At 38.7% G+C, this 22008-nt stretch overlaps 1 long non-coding RNA gene across 5 annotated transcripts in view; it reads left to right on the top strand.

Annotated features, from left to right (window-relative positions):
- The window catches only part of LOC109394850 (uncharacterized), a 140250-nt gene that overhangs the window by 79950 nt on the left and 38292 nt on the right, over positions 1-22008 (top strand). For 2 of the 5 annotated variants that reach the window (XR_002126526.1, XR_002126524.1), the window contains 2 exons: positions 6144-6270; positions 21697-21787. This is a non-coding gene — a long non-coding RNA (uncharacterized LOC109394850). Of the gene's footprint in view, positions 1-295; positions 338-580; positions 925-6143; positions 6271-21696; positions 21788-22008 lie in introns of those variants that run through there. The other 3 variants (XR_002126527.1, XR_002126523.1, XR_002126525.1) reach the window with 3 other exon arrangements.

Here is a 22008-nt window from a genome sequence, read left to right as displayed (position 1 = left end):
TAAGCTTCCCAAGAGGTTCTTGTTTTTTTGTTGTTGTTGTTGTTGTTTGTTTGCTGCTGAGTCTTCAGTACCTAGGGCAGTTCCTGGCACATTCAATTTTTGTTGAATGAATGATTCAGATTTTGCAAATGTTGTCTTCAAAGATGATAGCATTGTCTGGACTCTTATCTGCTTTGGTGAAATCTCACTGCTTGGTGGGTGGCTTATATCCCAGCAGGAAATGGTTCTATGTTCAAATTTGAATCAGTTCCCTGTACTTATCCATTTTTATGCTGGTGTTTTGCAGCAAGCCCAGAGGCCAGGAGGATATTATAAGCCAGAGTGAGAGGTTGAAGAGGTGAGAAGTCTGATTCCTTTCCCAGTGGGGCTTCCATATTGCATTAGAATAGTCATATAATGTTGGGATGAAAGGGGCCTTTAATAATAATGATTCCAATAATCAATATTTATTGAGAGCCTAGTACATGTTAGGGACACTGTTTCGCACATTGTATGGATTATTCATTTAATCTTCACAACAAATCTTTTTTAAAATCTTTACAACAACCAACTATTATTTTTATTTCCAATTTACAGGTGAGAAAACTGATACTCAGAGGTGTTATACAACTTGAAAAGGTCCCACAGCTAGGAAGCCACCTGCTGTTTTCTAACTACAACTAAGGAGCCCGAACTAAGGCTGAATGTGGTTATAAAGACTTGATGGTCCAGGGGTCAGTCCAGAGATAATGACCTTAGAAAATCCTTTCTCCAGTGATGCTCTCCTCATTTTCTGGCTCCTGGTTGTACCTACCTGGTTGCTTGCTGGACACACAGATAATAGCAGACCTCGATGCATAGTTACCTAATGAAATTCCTTTGCTTGAGATGTTCTAAATTCATCAACCAAAAGGGAAGTGTTTCAATAATAACTCAAAGTTAGAGGTAGGTGATACCTTATCAATCAGCCAACTCATACCCCCTGACATGAGAAAGTCAACAGCCAGTGACACTTTGGGTTCTTAGGCATGAGCCCAAAATGTTAGCGCTGGATATCTGTGCTCCTACCGGAGACCAAACTTATGTTTCCAGAGAACAAAAGGTCAGAGCACTAAAATAAATATATTAGACTTAAACTGACTTCCATCATAAAGCTTCATATAAATATTACACCCAGCTCTATAAGACACTCAATGTTTGGTTTCTGAACCTATTAATATATAATGAGGGTACGATGTAATTAATATCATTTGTTTTGATTTTCCATTAAATCCGCTTTAGTAATAAGAATGCAAGGTAATTATTCAGAAAGTCTTTTCAACAAATGTCAGTTTTCATTGATTAAAAATCAAGTCAGTGCTTCATTTGAAATGATATTTACAAGCATGCTTTAAGCTGAAATGAATAATTATCAGGTTATTGAACTGCAAGTTATCTGCAAAGAATTGTCTACTTTGTTTTTTCACTAAGACTTGATCTCAAATAATAATAGAGGACAAACCAAAGTGTTTTGAGAAGAAATGTTATGATTTTGCTTTGAGAGGTTTAATTTTCTTCTTGTAGTGTTAAAGCCACAGTTTCCCTCCTCTATTGGTTGTGGAATCTCCAAAAACTGAAGTTTTTGGGGGGACAGAGCCAGACATTGTTACTTGGAAGGGATTTGAAGCTATTTGTCACACAGTGATCTAAAGTTTCTATTTTCCTGGGGTCCCTGCTGCAGTGAATGGTGGTTGTGCTGAGCTAACTCAGGCATTTCTTTTCATGCTAAAAGGGCTTTTTCGCCCACATATTTCTCTTTCATTCTTTCATATAAAACAATGGGAAAGTAGTCTGTCATCTGATATTCAGAGTCATGCTGAAGGTAATGTGAATTCAGAGCCATTCGTTTTTTCAGGGACTAAAGAATGTGCACAAAAATAGCCCCAACAATTTAGACTGTAGTGTATTCATATTTACAAATAGACATGCACACATAAATCAAGTCACCAAAATTTTGCACTGCATGGATTTTAAAATAATGTTCTTTGTATGACTAACTTTTATTTGAAGTACTCTGACAAAATCGATTAATATATGCTCTTTTCATTCACTTCCTCATTATTCTTTGCAGTCTCATAGGTGCTTGAGACACGGCAACAAAAAAGCCGCCTAAAGTTCCTACATTATGGACCTCACATTTGATCCAGAGAGACTGACAATAATGGATAGACATGTGCAGTAGAAAGTGTGTCAGATGGTGATAGATGCCATCCAGGGAGATCGAACAGGGGAGTGGAGGTGTGAGCTGGGAAGGGAAAGTTTCAGTTCATAATTGGGTCATCAGAAAAGCCTTACTGAAAAACCGATAGTTAAGCAAAGCCTTGAAGAACGTGAGGGAGTAAATTAAACCATGTAGGAATCGGGGGGGGGGGGAAGAACATTCTAGACTCATGGGACAGAATGTGCAGAGGCCTTACTGTGGCAGGTGGCTGGCTGTGGAAGCATAAGAGACCAGTGTAAGCTGGCACACGGTGCCAGAGGAATACAGTAGGAGAGACAGCAGATCTAATTGGAGAGTTATATAATGAAATGCCTGGCTCTGGACAGCTCACAGCCACCATAAAAGAGAAGTGTTATGATAGCTTGAGGCTAGGAGGCTGTTGATCTGATGATGGACAACTCAAGTCCTTTTTTCTGAGTCTTCCTCTGTGATTACTAGGAACTAAGCCACTTAATCAATAGACACTGCAATCTTGTTGGGGCCACTTCTGCATCTATGGGTTCTGGGACCTAGTCAGAATTTATCCTTGGCCATGGCAACTAAGCCCACATGGGTTGGTGGCTTTTTTTAAAAGAGAAGTTAGCAGAGAGAAAACACATCAGAGATGAGAAAAAGGACCACTTAGTTGTAGTTGAGAGCAGTCTTGACATAGGTGTGTGAGTTGAAGGTGACAAGATTCCCTGAGGCAATTCTAAGTTTTCTTCTAAGTTAAGATATTTTGGTAATTGTCTTCATGTGGGAAATGGACTAAATTTTTAAATGCCACATTCTTGATCCCTGACACTCAGAATGTTCTATCTATCTCTCCCTTTGGCTTTTCTTGGGTTTTACTTGAGTGGCAGGAGAAAGCCATGTAACACGTTTGGTTGAATGGCTAGATTAAGGTGGTGGGTGTGGAGAAAGAGGGCCACTAGCATTTATTTGGTATTTACTTTGGCTAGGCGCTGTCTTAGGGCTTCGCATATTACCTTCTTTGGTCCTCACGACTTTCTGAGAGAAACCGCTCAGCATTCTAAGTAGTCCTCTCCGTGTTTCTGACTCCTTCACACATCCATGGAAGGGGGATCCCATTAAGTCAGTGTGAAGGTGGAGAAAGTGGAGAGTGTGAAGGGGTCAAAGTCAGGATCCACATATATGAATGGCGGCCAATGAGAAATGGCAATTCAAAATATTTCCCCATCTCATTCAAGACAACACTCTCCCAAGTTCCTTCAGGGATTGTAACCATCATCTCTCTCCAGTGTCAGGGACTAAGTACTGCTTGTTCAGGTGACACATTGTGGTCTGACAGAAGAAATACAAGTCTTAGAAATATCCAAGGGCCCAACCAGTAAATGGTCAAAAAGTTTGCAATTAGGGTAAATGAAAACCTAGGAAATGTGAAGACCCCTAGTACTTCTATGGCATCAGAAAATTAAATTTCTGTAATAACAAATTACAATATAATGAGGTCACATTAGTGGAATAAGAGGCCCAGATGCCTCAATGATTTAATCTCTCTCTTCACATAAGCTTGCATCGAATTTTAATGAGTATTTTGATTGATAACATATTTAGTTCAAAATAGGCCTTTGAAGACAGCTGTAAGAGTATTAATATTTCAAAGATGTTATGATAGAAATTCATTTCATTAAGTAGCTGATAAGAAAAAAAATTACAGTATAAAACCTGCTAGTGTCAGACATACCATTATGACCCGTATACTCCTGTTGAGTAAAGGGACAGTAAAATATCTTTATTGGACTATTCTTTGAACCCAATAGGAGCTCATTTTCCTTATTTAAGAAAAAGCCAAGTGACGCCAATGAAACAGGTACAGTAAATGCATTAAATTCAAGAACAGAGAAGTTCAAGTAAAAGCTTCCTAAATATAAAATGGGTTTGGTGCCTTAGCTCTTGGAAAAATTGCAATGGCTTTGAGGGCTTAAGGATTATCTCAGTGGGGCTGAAACCCTAGACCAGTGCTGTCCAACAGTAATATAATGTGAGCCACAAATGCAAGCTACTTACACACTTTTAAAATTCTTAGTGGCCAAGTTAAAACCCTAAAAAGAAACAGGTGAAATTAATACACGTAAATGGTCTAAAATACTGTATTATTTTAGATCCAAAACTATCTAAAATACTGTGTTATCATTTTAACATGTAATCAATATAAACATTATTCTTGACATATTTTACATATTTTTTACACTAAGTCTTCAAACCACATCCTGGTCCTTCTTCTGCCTCAAAGAATATAGATCGAGTCTCATTCCTCATCCATATGACAATCCCTTTTACATTTTGGCAAAGGTCTTACTTCCTCACTAAGTCATCTCTTTGACACACTAAATATCCAAGTGCTAATAATTATTCTTCTTTTGAGTCTTCATACCTTCCTGGTCCCTGTCCTCTGTACATCCTCCAGTTTTAACAAATGGCCTTCTGAAGCTCGATTCTTAGAATTGGTCTTAGAGTGTAATGGGGTTGTCACCCCTCCTTGTTCTGAATTTATGCCTCTATTAGTGCAATAAGCTATTAGCTAAAGCTGGTAGTTTACTAGTTGGGACAGTAGACTCAATTAGAGGGTTTCAGGGTAAAAAAAACACCATTTTTTTTTCCTGGAAATGCCTTGAAGCCAGGGGTGTTTTTACTGTGAAGCTAATGAGACTTTCGCGTCAAGGCCATCTTTTGCATGGGCCCTTCAAGGTCCTGGGAGGGCCTGACCCATTCATTCATGTGGTCATCTGATTTTGTAAATTTCACAAAAGTAAGATATTTTACTATCTCTTACCACCCTGACTTAACCTTTGCTTTCTTCCCCATGTTGAGAATGGCTGTGGACATTTTTGGAATTGAGCTAAGGAGGAGCTGAGGTGGGAATAGTATTTAATTTTGATTCAGTGGGGGTAAATATATGGTTTGCAGTCATTTCATGTATAGTTATTGCAACTGGACACATTTATGTATAGTTATTTTAAGTTGACTCAGTGTAGGAATGTGTTCTAGAAATTTTTCTCCTTTCCTCTAGGCCTGCTCACCAGTATTAAAACACAATGGCAGGGTCAGAGATTGAACATCAATATAACTAACGTCCTATAGGTCCTAGACCCAGAAGCTGCTCTGTGGAGAGTTTTTTCAATCATCCATGTACAATTATAGTAAATGATTTGGTTCTTATTGACACAGTTAAAACAGAAGCTCTCTCTTGGCAGACACTGGGTTGTCAGAAAAGTCATGATACAGTTTTGCAACAAAAAACATAGAAAAAATATGTCATGACTTTTATGACAACTCAATATATACTTGATAACATGGTACATAAAATTATCACGACACGTATTTTCTTCTTTTTTGTTGGGTTTACACAAAATAGAATTTATTAGACTTCCTGTGTTTTTAGGATAAAAACTTGTAGCAGTACTATAGTGACTAGGTCTTTTATAAGAAAATAAATTGATAAATATTTCCCCCAAATGATAATAATACTAAAAAACTTGTGTCATTAAATGCAATGAGTCATGAAATCAAAGAAATCTTCTACACTATAAATAATGGAAAACAAATTTTGATCAACCAAACCAATAAAAGATTGAAATATCCTTCTATTTTCTCTAGAAAAATATTACAAAATGAGTGTCATATGAAGAAGCGATTAAAATGTATATAGCCAAAAAACCTGTAGAAAAATTGTATTAAACAGGCATGTCAGGTAGTAAATTAATATAAATTTTATGTTATTTTTCTGATTGTTGTGATGTTTTGGGTATTAGTTTTTTAAAGTTTATTTACTGTTTGTTCTCTTTTTACATTTGTATTAAATGATTAGTTAATGAATAATCATTATTTTTTAATGGATAGTAGATAATTTTGTGTTATAACTTTGCATTCTGTTGAGTCCCTCCCTCTCTCATTCCTATAGGTGTTTCCCCCATAAAATCTGGATTCATCCTTGCCTACAGCAATACTTTTGGAAAAAACTATCTATCACTCAAAATCAAGATCAGATGTCATTTCCTTTATAAACTACCTCCTGAATCCCTAATCAGGTAAAAACTAATTAGAATTGTACATTGTATTGGGTTTACTCCTTAAAACCATTATCAAAATGTGCCTGGTTCTCTTTCTCTCTGAGTGTCCTGCATTATTTGTATTATTACCATCTTCCTTATTGGAGAAATGAAAGTCATTTTAGCAGAAAAGGTCTCACATGGAGGGCACTGGGCATGGAGGCTAATGCACTCACTGGGTTCCCAGGGCCATACCCAGGAGCATAGTTTCAGGTAGGGAATGTTCTAGAGGTCGCCAGTGTCAAAGAGGCCTGGAAGGTGTCCCAATGGGTAGGTGGGTTACAGGGACACTGACTCTGAGCTGATAATAAGCAGTGAGCCAAGCAGATGGTCATTATCAAGGCAATTTTTTAACACTACTCAAGAAGGCTCCAGGAGAAGAGTTAAAATTAGAGGTAGAAATCAATCTCCCCAAAGAGAAAAGTATGCAAGACTAGAGAACATCAGCCTTAGAGAACATGTATTTAACAGGCAATAATCTAAGGGCCTTAATTAGTATACTTAGACAGAGCCTAATTCCTAGCAGAAGAACAGAGTTGCAACAGCAGCACCAATGGGCTAACTTGATCTGGGATGCCTTCGGTTCTGCCTACACTAGGAGAGGATAAGAGTGGAGCTCGGGGAGGGACTGAGCCTGCAAGTCGGGGTTGAGTGGGAGGAATCCTGAGGGGAGCAGTGTGGGTCCTTGAAGGCAGGGACGAGGTTCACTTGAATCTTCCCAGACAAATGTTGATTTGAGCTTGTGGTCAATACTTGGTATTTGGAGGGAGGGGGATGGGGGGCAGGGAAGAATGAATTCTAGATGTCTCCTATCCTGGGGACACTGCAGTTTTTTTCATTGCCTTTTTTTTTTTTTTAAAGATTTTTATTGGGGAATTGGGGGAAGGGGAACAGACAAGTTGCTGTTGTTTTGTTGTTCAGCATCTTAGCTGTGGAGGGCAGTGTCACTGGCCCTCATATGTGGGATCCAAACCGGGGCCTTCTGGTGTCCCAAGCCCGTTCTTAACCATCGCACCACTCAGCCGGCCCGAGAGTTGCCATTTTAAATACATTTTTTTTTTCAAAATTTAGAGCTAAACATTTTACATTTTAGGCAACACGATAGGTGAAAAATCAGCTTGCATTATTTTGCATGCCTTTATTAGAAAGTGCCAGCTTTTTACACATTTGCTTGTGTTTTATCTTCTATGAAGTGTTTGTCAGTATCATATTCATCTTTTCCCACAAAACGATGTATTATCATTTGTCTGTAGTAATTATTTATATATTATAGATACTAACCCTCTGTGTGTTCTATGTGTTGTAAGTAGTTTCCCTCTCTTTTTGAATTTTTTATGNGCTCCAGGTTGAGCTGTTGTTCAGCATCTTAGCTGTGGAGGGCAGTGTCACTGGCCCTCATATGTGGGATCCGAACCGGGGCCCTCTGACATCCCCCCAAGCCAGCTCTTAACCCATGTGCCACTCGGCCGGCCCCTTCATTGCCTTTCTTAAAATGTGGCTCCCAGAACTCAACAACTCTGGCGTGTGACAGTGGAAATTTTTACTTCTCTTGCTGTAGCTGCTATACTTTATAAATGATGTCTAAGACTGTATCATCTCATTTTCTGGCAGCTATGGATATTGTTTGTTTGACCATTAGCCCCTATTAGTTTGTAGTCACTTAAGATTTCTTTGTTTTCCGTAAAATTTAATTTTAAGCTTGTTTTCCCTATCTTAAACATGCAGCTGATTTCTTCAATCAAAATACAGGATTTTATATTTATCAATGTTAAATTTCACCTTAAAGGGTTTTGTTTGAGGATTACACAATATTAAAATAATAATGAATGAGTCTTTTATTTGTCATATATCCCTTCCAGTTTCCTGCTATACAAAAATTTTTTTTTAAATTTTATTTATTTTAAACTACATATTACCTGAATGAACTTATATAGATTTTCTATATATGCAAACCATTTTGTGTATGTGTGTGTGTGAGTGTGTGTATATGTCTGTATTCTATACATTTTTTTTATACAAAGAACTTTGATCAGTGTTCCTGTTACTTATTTAACGAAGGCATTAAATAAAATTTTGAGAAAAAAGAGCTGAGGATAAATTTTTCTAAGCCTGTTAAATCATTTGGACAATGTTGTAAGGATTAAATAAAAGAATATTTAAAGAATTTTTGGATATGGAGGCCCTCAATTACTGTTAGTTATCTCTACAACTGTTATTGATTTATTTTGATTTTTATTTTTTGAAACTTTATTTGGAAATAATTTGAAGCTTATAGAAAAGCTATAACAACAGAAATTGTACACAGAATATCAACATATCCCTTAGCCAGATTTACCTATTTTTACTGTTTTACCCCATTTGCTTTCATTTGTTATATCATTTATCATTAATCTCTCTTTCCCTCTCTCTCTGATGTTATTATCAATTTTAGGAAGATTAACATTGGTACCATTAGCTTATCTAATCTGTCCATATTTCTGTTTCATTAATTTCATTACGTGTTTCAATAATATCCTTTACTGAATTTTTTTTCTTCCATTAAAGGAAGAAAATACCTGATCCTATGAAGGATCAGGTATTGCATTTAGTTGTTATGTTTCTTTAATTTACTTTAATTTGGATAATTTCCCACGCTTTTATTTATTTACTTTTTATAATATTGGCATTTTTGAACAATTCAGCATCCCTTCCTCTCTTCTAATACAACTTTCCTCATTTTGGAGTTGCTTGCTCTTTCCTCGTGATTAAAAGCTGATTATATTATACATGCCAGACTGGAATAGAAGACATGCTGTATCTGAGGGTATCACTTTTGGAGATATACAGTGTCTATTTGAGCCTCATTGGTATATTAATTTTGATTACTGAGTAAAGATGTTATCCACCTTGTCACTGTATAGTTACTATTTTTTTTCTCTTATAACTGCTAGAAATTTGTAAGGAGACATTATAAGGTTGTGCAAATATTGTGGTTGGTCCTCATCAAAATTATCTTCTATATTTCACATCCATTGATAATCCTTGTTTGAAACAACTTTACTCCAGTGGTGCTAAATGGTGATTTTCTAACCCCACCTTTTCTACCACTTTTACATGTTGGCTATTTTTAGAAATTTTATCAAAATTAAAACATTTTTGTTTCAAATATAGATCTGTTGGCTCTAGAAATTGTACTGTAAGCAACAACTCTCTTTTCTCATCTATCTATCATCTATCTACCTATCTATATTCATCTATCTATCATCTATCTATCATCTATTTATTAGTTGCTTAGTTATCTATCTGTTATCAATATGGACTCATGAATTTTTATTTGTGCAGTGGTTTATAATTAATTACTTAGCTATTTTGGTGTTTAAATTGTCCCAGATTTGGACAGTGGGGGCTCTTTCATATCTTTTATATTTTTCATCAGATTTAGAAAGTTTGAGGCCATTGTTTCTTCAAATATTTTTTTTCTGTTCTTTCTCCCTCTCTTCTCTCCTTCTGTGACTATCATTAGGTATATGTTGATATGCTTGATGGTATGCTTACTTTATGTTCCTCAGACTGGGCAATCTTAAGTGACCTATCTTCAAGTTCACTGATTTTTTTGTTTTGCCTGCTCAAATCTATTTTTGAGTCCCTCTAGTGGACTTTTCATTTTGGTTATTGTATTGTTCAACTCCAGAATTTTTATTTGGTTATTTAAATATATATAAAATTTTTAGCTCTTTATTGATATTCTCTATTTGGAGATATGTCATTCTTATACTTTCCTTTGTTGTTTAGACAGGGTTTCTATTAGTTCTTTGATAATATTTAAAACAGATGATTTAAAGTTTTTGTCTAATGAGTCCAGCATCTGTTCTTTTCAGAGAAAGTTTCTATTTAGTGTTTTTTCCCATACGTGGATCTTATTTTTTTTTTGTTTGTTTCTATGCATATCTTGTAATTATTTCTTTAGAACTGGATATTTGAAATAATATAGTGTGGCAACTCTGGAAATTAGATTCTCTCCCCTCCCCAGGGTTCATTGTTATGACTGTTTGCTGTTCTTGTTACTGTTGTTGGTATTTGTTATTTAGTGACTTATTTGCACTGATACACTGTCAAGTTTGTGTTCTTTGTTGTGTGTGGCCAGTGATGTTTCTGCTGAATTAGCCTACTGGTCAACTAATAGTTGGACAGAAATTTAGAGATTTCATTAATTGCCTGGAACCAATATGTCTCCCAGTCTTTACCGAGGGACTGTGTGTGTGTGTGTGTGTGTGTGTGTGTGTGTGTGTGTGTGTGTGTGTGTGTGTGTGTGTGTGTTGAGACATGCCTTCAGCACTCAGCCAGGAAGAATGCAACTCTTCCTTAGCCTTCTTCACTTCTTGCTTATACAGAGGCACACGGTTAGCCAGAGGTGATGGCTTAGGACTCTCTCAGGTCTTTCTGAGTATGCATGCTGTTCTAAGCATGTGCACAGCTTTCATACAACCTTCTAGATTCCCAGGAATACGTTGGACTTTATCAGAGTCCCTCATGAACATCTCATGTTTGAGATTATCCTTTTAACCTTGTGGTTAGGCAGTTTAAATCAGGTAAAATAAAGATAGCTTTGTGAGTGGAGCCTTCCACTGAACCACAAGAGATGACAATTATCTGGGCATGGAATTTTGTAAAACTTCTAAACGTCTTCTGCTTCCTATAGGGGCTGCCAGGCTGCTAGTTTTTACCATGATTGTGAGCTATAGATTTTCAAGATTATCACAGAGCAGAGCAGGGAGTATGGAGCTAGGAAAATTAAAATACAACAAAACTTACTTTTATTTTTAATTAATAAAGTAATTTAAAAGTTGGTTGGTGCTAACATTTTCCCATTGTAGATTATGGTATCAAATTTATGCTGGCCTTGTAAGATGTAGCTGTTAGTGTTTTCTCATTTTTTCTTTTCTGGATCAGTGTGCGATTGGTGCTTTCCCCGAGCTTCATGTTGAAGAATGCACCAGTTAATCCATCTAGGCTTGGAGTTTTCTTTGTAGAAAGGTTTTAAATTACAGATTTAATTTTTAAAATAACAATAGTTTCTATTCAGATTTCCCCATCCCCTCTTCTTTATGTTGACAATTTTAGTAAGTTGTTTTCAAGGAATCTGTGTGTGTGTGTGTGTGCGCGCGCGCGCGCGCGCGCGCGCGCATTTGACACATGGTAATCTGACAGTGTTTTAATTTTGAGACTTTTCTAGTTATATTTTGTTACTGATTTCTAGTACAATTCTTCTGTTGTTAGAGGAAACATGCTCTATTTTACTTCAGTTCTTTAAAGTGATGCTTCTCAAATTTATTTCTCAAACCCTTTAGTTCAGCAGTTCTCAACCTGTTGGTCATGACCCCTTTGGGGGTCGAATGACCCTTTCACAGGGGTCGCCTAAGACCATCAGAAAACAAAAATATATTTACATTACGATTCATAACAGTAGCAAAACTACAGTTATCGAGTAGCAACGAAAATAATTTCATGGTTGGGGGTCACCACAACATGAGGAACTGTATTAAGGGGTCGCAGCATTAGGAAGGTTGAGAACCGCTGCTTTAGTTACTCTTCAGACTTTCTCTCTCTCTCTCTCTCTCTCTCTCTCTCTCTCTCTCTCTCTCTCTCTCTCTCACACACACACACACACACACACACTTTTAGATAAGATTATAGAGGGATAGAGCATAGAGTGAGAAGCCCGCTTACTCAAGGTGCAACCTTAGGAACACCAATGTTTAGGGAGAAGAAGATCCAACTAAGGATACAATGAAAGATTAGAAAAAAACACTTCTTATTTCCGGAAAGCTAAGCAATTAGGGCTTTAAAAACAGCACAGGCCTTTGCCCAAATAGATACTTATTAGCTGGTTATAATATCACACTTTCTCAAGATTGTAGGATGTAAAAAAAAAATGTGGCTGAAGCAGCAACTTCTACCCTCATAGAAGCCTTTACAAATCATATCTGATATTATAGTTCCCCGAACCATTAAAATTCGAATCGGTAGGGTGTTTGAGTATAGGGAATTGAAGGTGACGGTGATGATTAATTCTTTCTCTTTCAAAAGACAAAGGTAAAAAAAAAAAGAAAGAAAAAAAAAGAGCACAGCAAGGAAGCTATTAGAAAACTTGGCTTGCAAGAGGAAATAAGACAAAACTAGTGAGAATTCCTGAACCATATGAGAACAGGACATGGGTAAGAATAAGGAAGGGCCTACTTTACATGAGAGACCAAAATGAACTTTTTTTTTCCTTCAGGTTAAAGGCTTAATAAGCTGCTCCCAAAGTCTAGAAACCCCTGCATTTCCCAGTTAGAAGTCATTAGCACATCACAGGGTGTCCCTTTTCTAGTATGTTAAATTGTGATAACATTTTAATAGAACAAGTGCAAACCTGACCTGCTGTTTTTCACTTCTTCTCTCATTTTCAGACTTGAGGGTTCAGAAAATAAGTTTAAGAAGCCCATGGCCTTTTAATGTCCCTTTCCAGATTTCCAACACTTTTTGGTACCTTAGGTATACTTTCTTGGAGAAATTGCATTCGAATGTTTAAATAAGACACATGTAGGGAATATGTCTTCTACGTTTTATAAAGACTAACTTCTTTTTTTTTTTTTTGCTAGATTTTCACTATGAGGGCTTGGTACATCTTAGGGGGCAGAATTTGAACTGGAGTGAGCTGAATGACTGCGGAACTCTGGTGTACTGTAATGGTGAAAGGCTACATATGATGGCCATGTTACCTCTATCTTATCTGCCTTCTAGACAGAATGGGTCATGTTAGTGCTCAGGCTTTTGTTCTAAGGGCCTCTGAGTTTGTGTAAGAAAGTTTGGTAGAGTCTGGGCACCGTGCCTCTTTTAGTGTTAAGATTTCAGGAGGGAGGAAAGCTCCTCTATTTGGAAAAACTTGGAGGGTCAGGGTGGTAGTACAGCATATGCCCCAGAGAGAGAAGCTAGGAAGCACGAAAGTGGAGGTCGGGAAATGGTGGCAGGAGCCTATGCTGTGACCCATCCCAACAACCATATATATCTTGAATAAGTTCTTTTAGGACTGATGAGGTACTTGGAATGAACAGGTTTTTGTGGAAACTGGTAAAAAGGCTGAGCTGCATACCCAAAGGGATATATGGAAGAAAACAAGACAGGCTATCTGAATAAGGCAAGTGGACCTTCTAGGATAATCCCTGGAGATTGGCAGGAATTCTGGGATAATCATCAGACTGTCAGCCGCGGAAGAGTGGGCTGGGTCCAGACCAAGTGAACCTTGGTCTCCGAGGGGCAAGGGACTCTTGGCATCTCTGTTACATTTATGTGGCAACCCCGTTTTCTCTCCGCATTTCTCCTAGCTCTTCAGCTTCCCTGCCAGTCTTCAAAATGTAGAAATAAAAAAACCCCAAAACTTCAGGCTTTTAAAGTTTGTAAAGAACAAGTTATTTTGAGGAAAATTCAAAGAAGGCAGAGAAATTAAACTTGAAATTTTTGGAAAATTTCAAAAAAATGGATGATAGGCAACTGGTGGGAGGGAATGTCTGCAGTGTCATGTCCTCTGTGTATTACGTGGGACATGGTACAGTAACTATCTGCAGCATCAATAATAGCAGTTAACTGATCCTAAACCACTTTTTGTCTTATATGTACTGTGCATTGATCAATATATAGTAAAAGAATTATTTTTAGGAGTCATAGGTTGATATCCTAGCGATTCCTTCTATATAGTATACAACATGAGAGCAATCATTATGATAACTATTGATTTGAAAATGATATATTTCCCAAATATTTTTTCTTCCTTGCTTATGCTTATCTAATGATTTCCCATAGTTACACATTTATGTTTGGTAGCTATGTGTATGCCTCGTGCCTGTCTTGTATGTGTTTATGTATGTATTTTTGAACTTACTGTTTCCTTTGACCTTATAAACTATCTTTTGAATTATTAGTAATTCTATTTACATGGAGTCATCTACATGACTCCACATTCTAAATTTTATTTAGTCAAATAATATCAGTTGTAGGAGCCTCTTAGAGAACAACAATTTGTACCTATGTAGATTACCAATGGCCTTGTAATTACCAAATTCAGTAATTTCTTTTCTTTTCTTTTCTTTTTTTAACTGAGCCATCCTGCCACCTGTTGGCAGCTCAGCGGCAGCTCAGGTTGGGCCAGGAATCGAACCAGCGACCCTGATGCCCAGAGCTTGCACTCTTGAGCGAGCTCTTAACCAACTGAGCCACTCGGCTGGCCCAGTAATTTCTTTTCTATTATTGTTGATCTATCATGTTTGACACTAGTAATTAACTTCTTGCAACACTATTTTCCCTTGAATTTCCAGATTTCACTCTTTCCTGGTCCTGGTCTAGCTTCTCTCTTTGCCTTTTTCATTATCATCTTCCCTCTATCATTGTGGCCCTACTTGGTCAGAGCTGGAATTTTAACTTTATCCTTTTGTTTCTCTACGTACTTTTTCTGGGCCCATCTTATACATTCTCATAGCTTTAACAACTATTTTAAGCTGATTATTTCCCAAGCGTTATCTTCAGGTGCATTTTGTACCCCTGAACTCCGAGTTCAGATTTTCAGCTTACCTACTGGAGATCCATGATCAGGTGGTCCGCACGCACCTCAAGCTCACAAATTCAATAGTGAATTCATTGCTTCCATAACTCTCAGATCCCAACTCCTTCTACACACAGCACACCATTTTGTTTAGTGGTATCATGGCCAACCCATCACATGTTGCGTGTAGCGGGAGCGGAGGACTCTACGTCCTCTGGCTTCGGGTCAGTTGACCAATGAAAGACAGGCAGCAGACAAAAGGGCAGGAGAGAGAGGGCTGTTACCCTGCTACTACCTCTGGGTTTTGGAATTGCTCTCCTGGTGGTGGCTTCCTCCAAAAACCATGTCTCTTGCCAGGTGTGCTGTCTTCCATAACTCCAGCTCTCCACTGGTTTTGATGAAAACATTTGTTCTTTTTGCTGCCTCAGGCCTAGGTAATGCCTTCCTCCTGTTACTTGTCCTTGGGTATCCAAGTGTCTCCTGTTGTTTCCTTTAATTTTGCCCCTCCTGCTATGAATAGTCACTTCATTAATTTTTTTTCTCTTCTAATTCCCTTCTGAGTTTGCCTTCTGTTTTTAGCCAGACCTTGAGCCTCCCGCATGGGAAACTAGCAGGCCCTTCTGGCTCCTGTACTTTACCTTTCCTTCAGTAAACATTTGCCAGTGGACTTTGCCAGTCCTTTCACCAGAAGGTGGCATCTATTTCCCCTCCTCTGCACTTGGGCTAGCCTTCTGACTTGCTTTGATGAATAAAACTTGGTGAAAGTGATACTGGGTGACCTCTGAGAGAAGGCTTTAAGAGGACTTGCAGCTTTGCCCTGAGATAGCATGTAAGGAAGCCTGTCTAGCCAACTGGGGGATGAGAGGCCACAGGGTAAAAAGAACCAAGGCAGCCCAGCTGACAGCCAGCACCCACTGCTAGACCTGTGAGGGAAGCCATGACACTTCTCTCCGGGCCAGCCTTTCTAGATAAATGCAGCCACATGAGTGAGCCCAGGTTGAAGGCATGAGAGGACCCACCCAGCCAACCTGCAGAATCATGTGGGATAATAAACTGTTGCTTTTTTAGGCACATGACTTAAAAGATATCATAATTTTAAAGATGAACAAGTCAGTGTCTTTTCTCTTAAGGTGTTCGTAATCTACTGGGAAAAACAAGTCATTTGAGTCTCGTTTGAGTAGATTATGGATACAACTGTAAAAATCTTTCTCCTGGACTTGTGAATAATTCTTGGCAGCTAGGAGAAGGATAGCTAACAACAACAACAAAAAAATGAAGACAGAGTGACCCTGAAAACAAATCCCGTTTGACCTAATATATGTGAAATATTGGAAACGAGGAAAGATACACATGCATAAAGCTGGGAAATTGGAGCCATGTATTTTATGTATTATTTGGGAAGAAGGTATGAATTTAGTGCTGTCCTAACCATTTCAGCTTTTCTCCATGCAGAAAGAATATATTTACACTGTGTGCAATGCAGATATTACATATATTTTACATATAGGCTCTGACAGACTCAATTCAGAGCAAAGAGTAATCTTTCAGTTACTTTTCATTGCATTTATATTATAAACTCCATTTGGTGGGTGAATATCACTGTAAGCCTTGGCATTCATATGCTAATGTTATAAGTTGGAGTTGTCAAGAGAATTATGCACAGGCTTGCGTACATGTGTGTGTGAGTGAGTGATATTTGTGTTTGCCAAAGCGGCATGTGCTCCTGAAGGGAGAGCGTGTCTTATCTTCCTAGCTGTCTGGTCTCAGTTTCTCTCTTAAATGTGCCAGGAAGAAAATGTCTTTATCACTGAATATGTTGGTGATGCACAGATTCCAGGATGCCCTCCAGTGGTATGAGATATGTGTGTGTGTGTGTGTGTGTGTGTGTGTGTCTGCGTGTGTGTGTGTCTGCCTGTATGTATGTGGGGGCATATATGTGAGTGTATGTGTCTTTACTAGGGGTGCGAGATTAGGCTGCTTTTTACTTCTGTGTTCTTATCATTTCATGAGATATGTTCTAACATTCTCTCAGAATTTTGAAATGTTTTGATTTAACTATATTTACGGGACAGCTTAACATTCCACAGACAAAAGGAAAGTGCTCTGGTATTTTGCTCTGAACACTTAAATTGATCTTATGCTTTTGTAAGAACAAGAACCTTATTTAATTGGATGGCCTCAGTGGAAAGCTGTTTTTATATGTTTTCACTTTTAATAACTTCGTAACACAAGCAGCAGCAGAAGGCATGGGGTTTAACATAATGGTAAGGTACAGTGTGAGCAGTGAGAGCAGAGGCGAGGCCAGGGAGGAAGGGTAATGCATGCGAGGCCAGGGATGCCCCACTAAAGCCTTGGGCGTGCTTCTCCGGGGATTGAGACGTCACTGAAGGATTGCAACCTGAGAGGCAACATGACTGGGTTCATATTTTGGAAGGTTCACTCAGGTAGGGGTGTGGACCTCTCCCACTGGTATGGCTCTTCTCGCTCACCAAGCCAAGTGAGATGTTTTGCCCACTGTCAAATGTTTCTGAGCACGTCCCTGAAGAACTAGGATGTGGCGATACGTTTCTCAGAGTATGGTTCTGGGTCCACCTGCATCCGAATTATCCAGGGGATACTTGTTAAGGAGGCTAATCCACAGACACTACCTGATACTTACCGAATTAGGATCTTTGCAGATTGTTAATATTTCATCCTGATTTTGCTCAAACGCTCCCTTTGTTCAGAACATTCTCCCTTTCTTTTTCTCTAACTTACTTTTTGTCCCCCGTCCTGCCCCCCAAAACCTAGTTCAATTATTGCTTCCTTGAGGATGTCAGTCCTCAGTCAAGATAATTGACCACACTCCCCATTGTGCTCCTACTATTCTGTTTAATTATTTCTACACCGAATGTAGTAGCACAGTAATGCACTGTTTTGTTCACATTTGTATTTTTCCCACTGGGTTTTTAGAGGACAGTGATTATGGTGTACGTGTCTTGGTTTCCCCTGTGCTTTCCACAGGAGTTTAGGTGCTTGATAAACATTGTTGGATAAACATATGAATACACGAATGTTTCTTAAGCCTGTCCACATTTCTAACTTTTCTCTGGCTACTTGTGTTTATCTGACAAATGTTTATTGAATGCTTACTTTGTGTTTAATTCTCTGCTTACTGTTAGTGGAAGGCTGTAGGTTTCTATTTGGGGCAACGTAACATATTTGGTTGAAACGAGTATGTTATGGTTCACACCATGATGCTGTGGATATTTCCCAAGTGAAGATGTTAGTATCGGTTAGCAATAACTCAGACAACTAAGTGAAGGATTTGGGATTTGAAATGGACCTTGAGGGTCCAATAAAATTTGGGAAGGTGGAGAGAGACCATGCCACTTGTAATCAGTGTTCAAGTAGGAACGTATGTGGAAGAGTCCAAGTTCACAATAAGAAAGGAGGGTGAAGAAAAGATGAGCAAATTGAAAAGAGTGGCAATGTATGGAAGAATACATAGACTATTCTTGGAAGAAAATAAATGAAATCCCTGGCAACATCTGAGAAAATAAGTTTACTGTACAGAATGGAAAAAGATAAGATGTACACAGTGGGAAACAGAAAGAGTAAATGAAAATATTCAAAATCTGAATTTGTCTAAATGGCCCCAGAGCATCTTGTGTAAAGAAAGAAGCTATGTATGATGCAACACGTGTGCATGGTAGATGAAGCCACTGTGCCCATTTTAGCTTTTCCCATGTTTTGTGACTTAAAACTGGATCAGCGACCCACAACTCCACCCCATGTTGGATAATGTGGGACTGATCCCTCAGGCTACGCCAGACTTCCAGCCTCCGGGGGCGTGGGGGGTGGGGAGGAGAGAAGTCTGTGAGGAGGCCTGTCCCTGTGATGGGGAGCTGGTGCAGTCTGTCTTGTGATGTGAAGGGACCTCACTGGTGACATCAGGAGTTGTTCAAAAGGTAAATAATGATGCCTAAGGTAGGTCCCGATCACAGATCATCTGGCATGGCCGAATTATTCTGCCTATAAGTTTCCTGACAAATATACTGTTTTTATTACTTGTGTATACATTTCTGTATCTGTGAGCAGCACTTGGTGAACAGCCTGCTGTTTTGCCTTTGCTGATGAAAGCTTTGACTCCAAGAATGAGGCACATTATTTTTTCCTAGGCAGGTCATCGGTGGCTTGGGTCTCTCCAAGCTCGTAACGATAGAGCCATTCTATATGTGAAGCAGTCTGGGCCTTTCTGCTAAGTACTTCCAAAGAGGAGATGTGAAGTCAGTGGATGCCAAAGGGTCGGAAGGATTGTGCAGGGAAGAAAACGTGGAGGCCAGTGTGTTTTAGCTAGTCAATGCCTAAAACCCAAAGAAAGTTGAAGTATGTGTATAACTAAGATATCACAACAAAAATGACATATATAAACTTTGAGAAGGAAGCATTGAACAAACAGGGTTTACGATTTGTGAATTATGGGACTAGATAAATGAGAACTAAATTGTCAAGACAACTTGGAAGATTTCTGCCTCGTGAAAGTTCTCAAAGATGCATTTATATTTCGTTCCTGCGTGATGTATGGCTCCATAAGTTTTGGGCAAAGGCAGGAGTAGAAAGACTCCACCTGCAGTCCAGGAGGTCCTGCCCACTGTGAAGGGTGCTGATTCTGCTAGTTATAAGTTATAACCTGTCATATGTTTTTTGAATTAGGACGGTGATTCTGGCAAAAGGACCACGTCCAGATTTGAGAAGGTGGGGTTTCAACCCAACACCGTACCGTTTGCAGTGGGGACTCCCTCAGATGACCTTAGTTAATATTCATTCTTTTCTAAAACTGGGAATTGGCTGACAAACTATATGAGTTACGGCCTTTTTTTATTTGTGCAAAGTGGAGACTAGAAATTTATGGAACAGGAAGTGATAAATCAAAGAGATGAAATGACTAAGAAATCGCTCCCTTAAACTTTTGTATTTGTGGATGCGCCGGCAAAAAAATAAAACATCCTGGAAAAGTGAAGACAGTAAAATACTTTTGAGTTCCTCCTAGACACGCATGATATAAATGCGATGCATTATATTCATTTATGCTCCTAGAAGGCACAATTTTTTTTTTGAGTGCTCCAAAGAAAGGGTGATTTGATACATGAGAAAAAAAGTGCTAAAAGAAACGTTTAAAATACTTGCCACTGGAACATCATTTCAAACCTGTCAGAAATGTGAGCAGGAAATAGAAAAATTCTGCCTTGACAATGTTTGGGGGAAAATGGGCCAACTAAACAAATATCATTTGAAGGCAGCCAGTAAGGATTAAAATGCTCAGAAACACAATTTTGTTTCCTTTTACAAATTCTTTCTCTAGACTTTTTAGTCACTCATGAAACAGATGTCATTTTTGAAAATGCAGAATTGCAAAACACACAAAAAAATCAGCATCCTTCAAGAATACTCTTGCGCTTTCTTCTTATTTGCTGGTAGGAAACATGTGTGTCTTGAATATCAATTATCTTTTCAGTTCAGTATTTTCTTTGGAGAACAAAAACTTTCTGGTACAGCTGCAGAGCACAAACAAAATGGTATTGCAGAAGAGCAACTAGCACCTTGGAGCCAGCTGTGCAGGCTATTTTGTCATCTTTTCTTTAACCCTCTGAGTCCTGAATGAGAGTGGGGAACATTCTGGAATGTGATTAGGTGTGTGTGTATGTGCATGCACTTCAGACTTTCTCTGCTTGTATTGGAGGGCGGTATGAAACAGATGAAGTCAGGACTAGTCTAGTCCCAGCTCTGCCACTTATTAGTTGTGTGACTTTGGGAAACCTGTTTAACTTTCCTTAAGCCTCATTTTCCTCATCTGCAAAATGGCTATAATATTTGCTTCATAGAGTTGTTATGAGAAGTAAGACAGTGTATTTTAAAATACTTAGCACATAATAGATGCTTGATAGATGGTAGCTATTATGAGGTTGCAACCAATTTGAGGTCAACGTTTTGTTTTTGAGCCCTGCTCTACTGACCTGTTATGGTGATAGGCGCAAAAATACGTGATATTCAATTGTTCCTCTGCAGCATTGTACAAATATCTGGGCACCTACTGTGTGTCAGCACTTTCTGTGCTGTGCTAGTTCTTCTATAAACCTGTATAATTGTGTCATTGTTACCATTTTCTAGATAGGAAAGTGACTTGCAGATCGACTCAGAAAATTACTCAAGCTCAAGGCAATTAGAGGTAGAACTGGGGTTCAAATGTAAGCCTTCAAGTGTTGTCTATCATTCTTTCCAGAGAAACTTCCTAAGACAAACAAAACAAAAAACTTAGCAGCAACAACACAAAACAAACCACCAGGGGTGAGAATATGGCGGCGTATCAGATCGTGTGCCGAGTGGGAAAGTCAGTCTGCAGAAGCAGGGTGGGGGAGGAGCCTCTGGGGCCCTGACTTAATCAAGGAGCCTCAGAAGTGTGAGTGTTCAGATGGGAGATTTACTGTGATCTGGGGGTATGAGCCAGAGGCCGCTTCCACTGAAATTATAATTTCATCTCTGCAATCCACAGCACGTGCATTAGCTATAATTTATGTTGTTTGGAACCAGGCTCATCCACACCTTTGGTGTTTTGCTGGCTCCCACTGACTTTCAGGAAAGGAAATTTAAAGGAAATTGAAAGGTGTTTCCTGACGCACTGCCAGGAACTACCAACTTTCCTAGGAAGAGCCACTTTTATATAAAACATTTGATTCCATGCCCATTAGCTTCATGTAAACTAAGTTTGGAAAAAAAAAACAGAAAAAAAAACCGTAAAAAAGTAAAGTTTCTTTACTGTGAATGGGGTTTATTCAATAAATATCCTTTTTTTTTTTTTTTTTTTTAACAAGCTCCTTCGGAACAAAATCAAAGGGGAAGAAAGGGCAAAAGAAGAAACAACCTGTCTGTTTTCCCAGAGGAGGAGGGTTTTCATGTTAGATGGTGAGTCCAGAGCCAAGGACAGCACGCTGCTCCCCTCACTGTCTGTCTTCTCAGTAAACATTTCTTTTTTCACAAAGTCAGGGCACCTGAATCTGAAATTTAAATCCCTGACACCCTCCACATGAGGGTTGGAAGTGGATGCTCAGATCCTCGGGGTTGCCTGTGATGTGGCTGTCAGGGCTGGTGTCTGATGGATGCAGTGACTTTGAGGGAGAGGAGGC

The sequence above is a fragment of the Hipposideros armiger genome, unplaced genomic scaffold, assembly GCF_001890085.2.
Source record: "Hipposideros armiger isolate ML-2016 unplaced genomic scaffold, ASM189008v1 scaffold_441, whole genome shotgun sequence".
Lineage (NCBI taxonomy): Eukaryota > Metazoa > Chordata > Mammalia > Chiroptera > Hipposideridae > Hipposideros > Hipposideros armiger.
The sequence above is the reverse complement of the archived record's forward strand: the minus strand, read 5'-3'. Positions and strand labels throughout refer to the sequence as shown.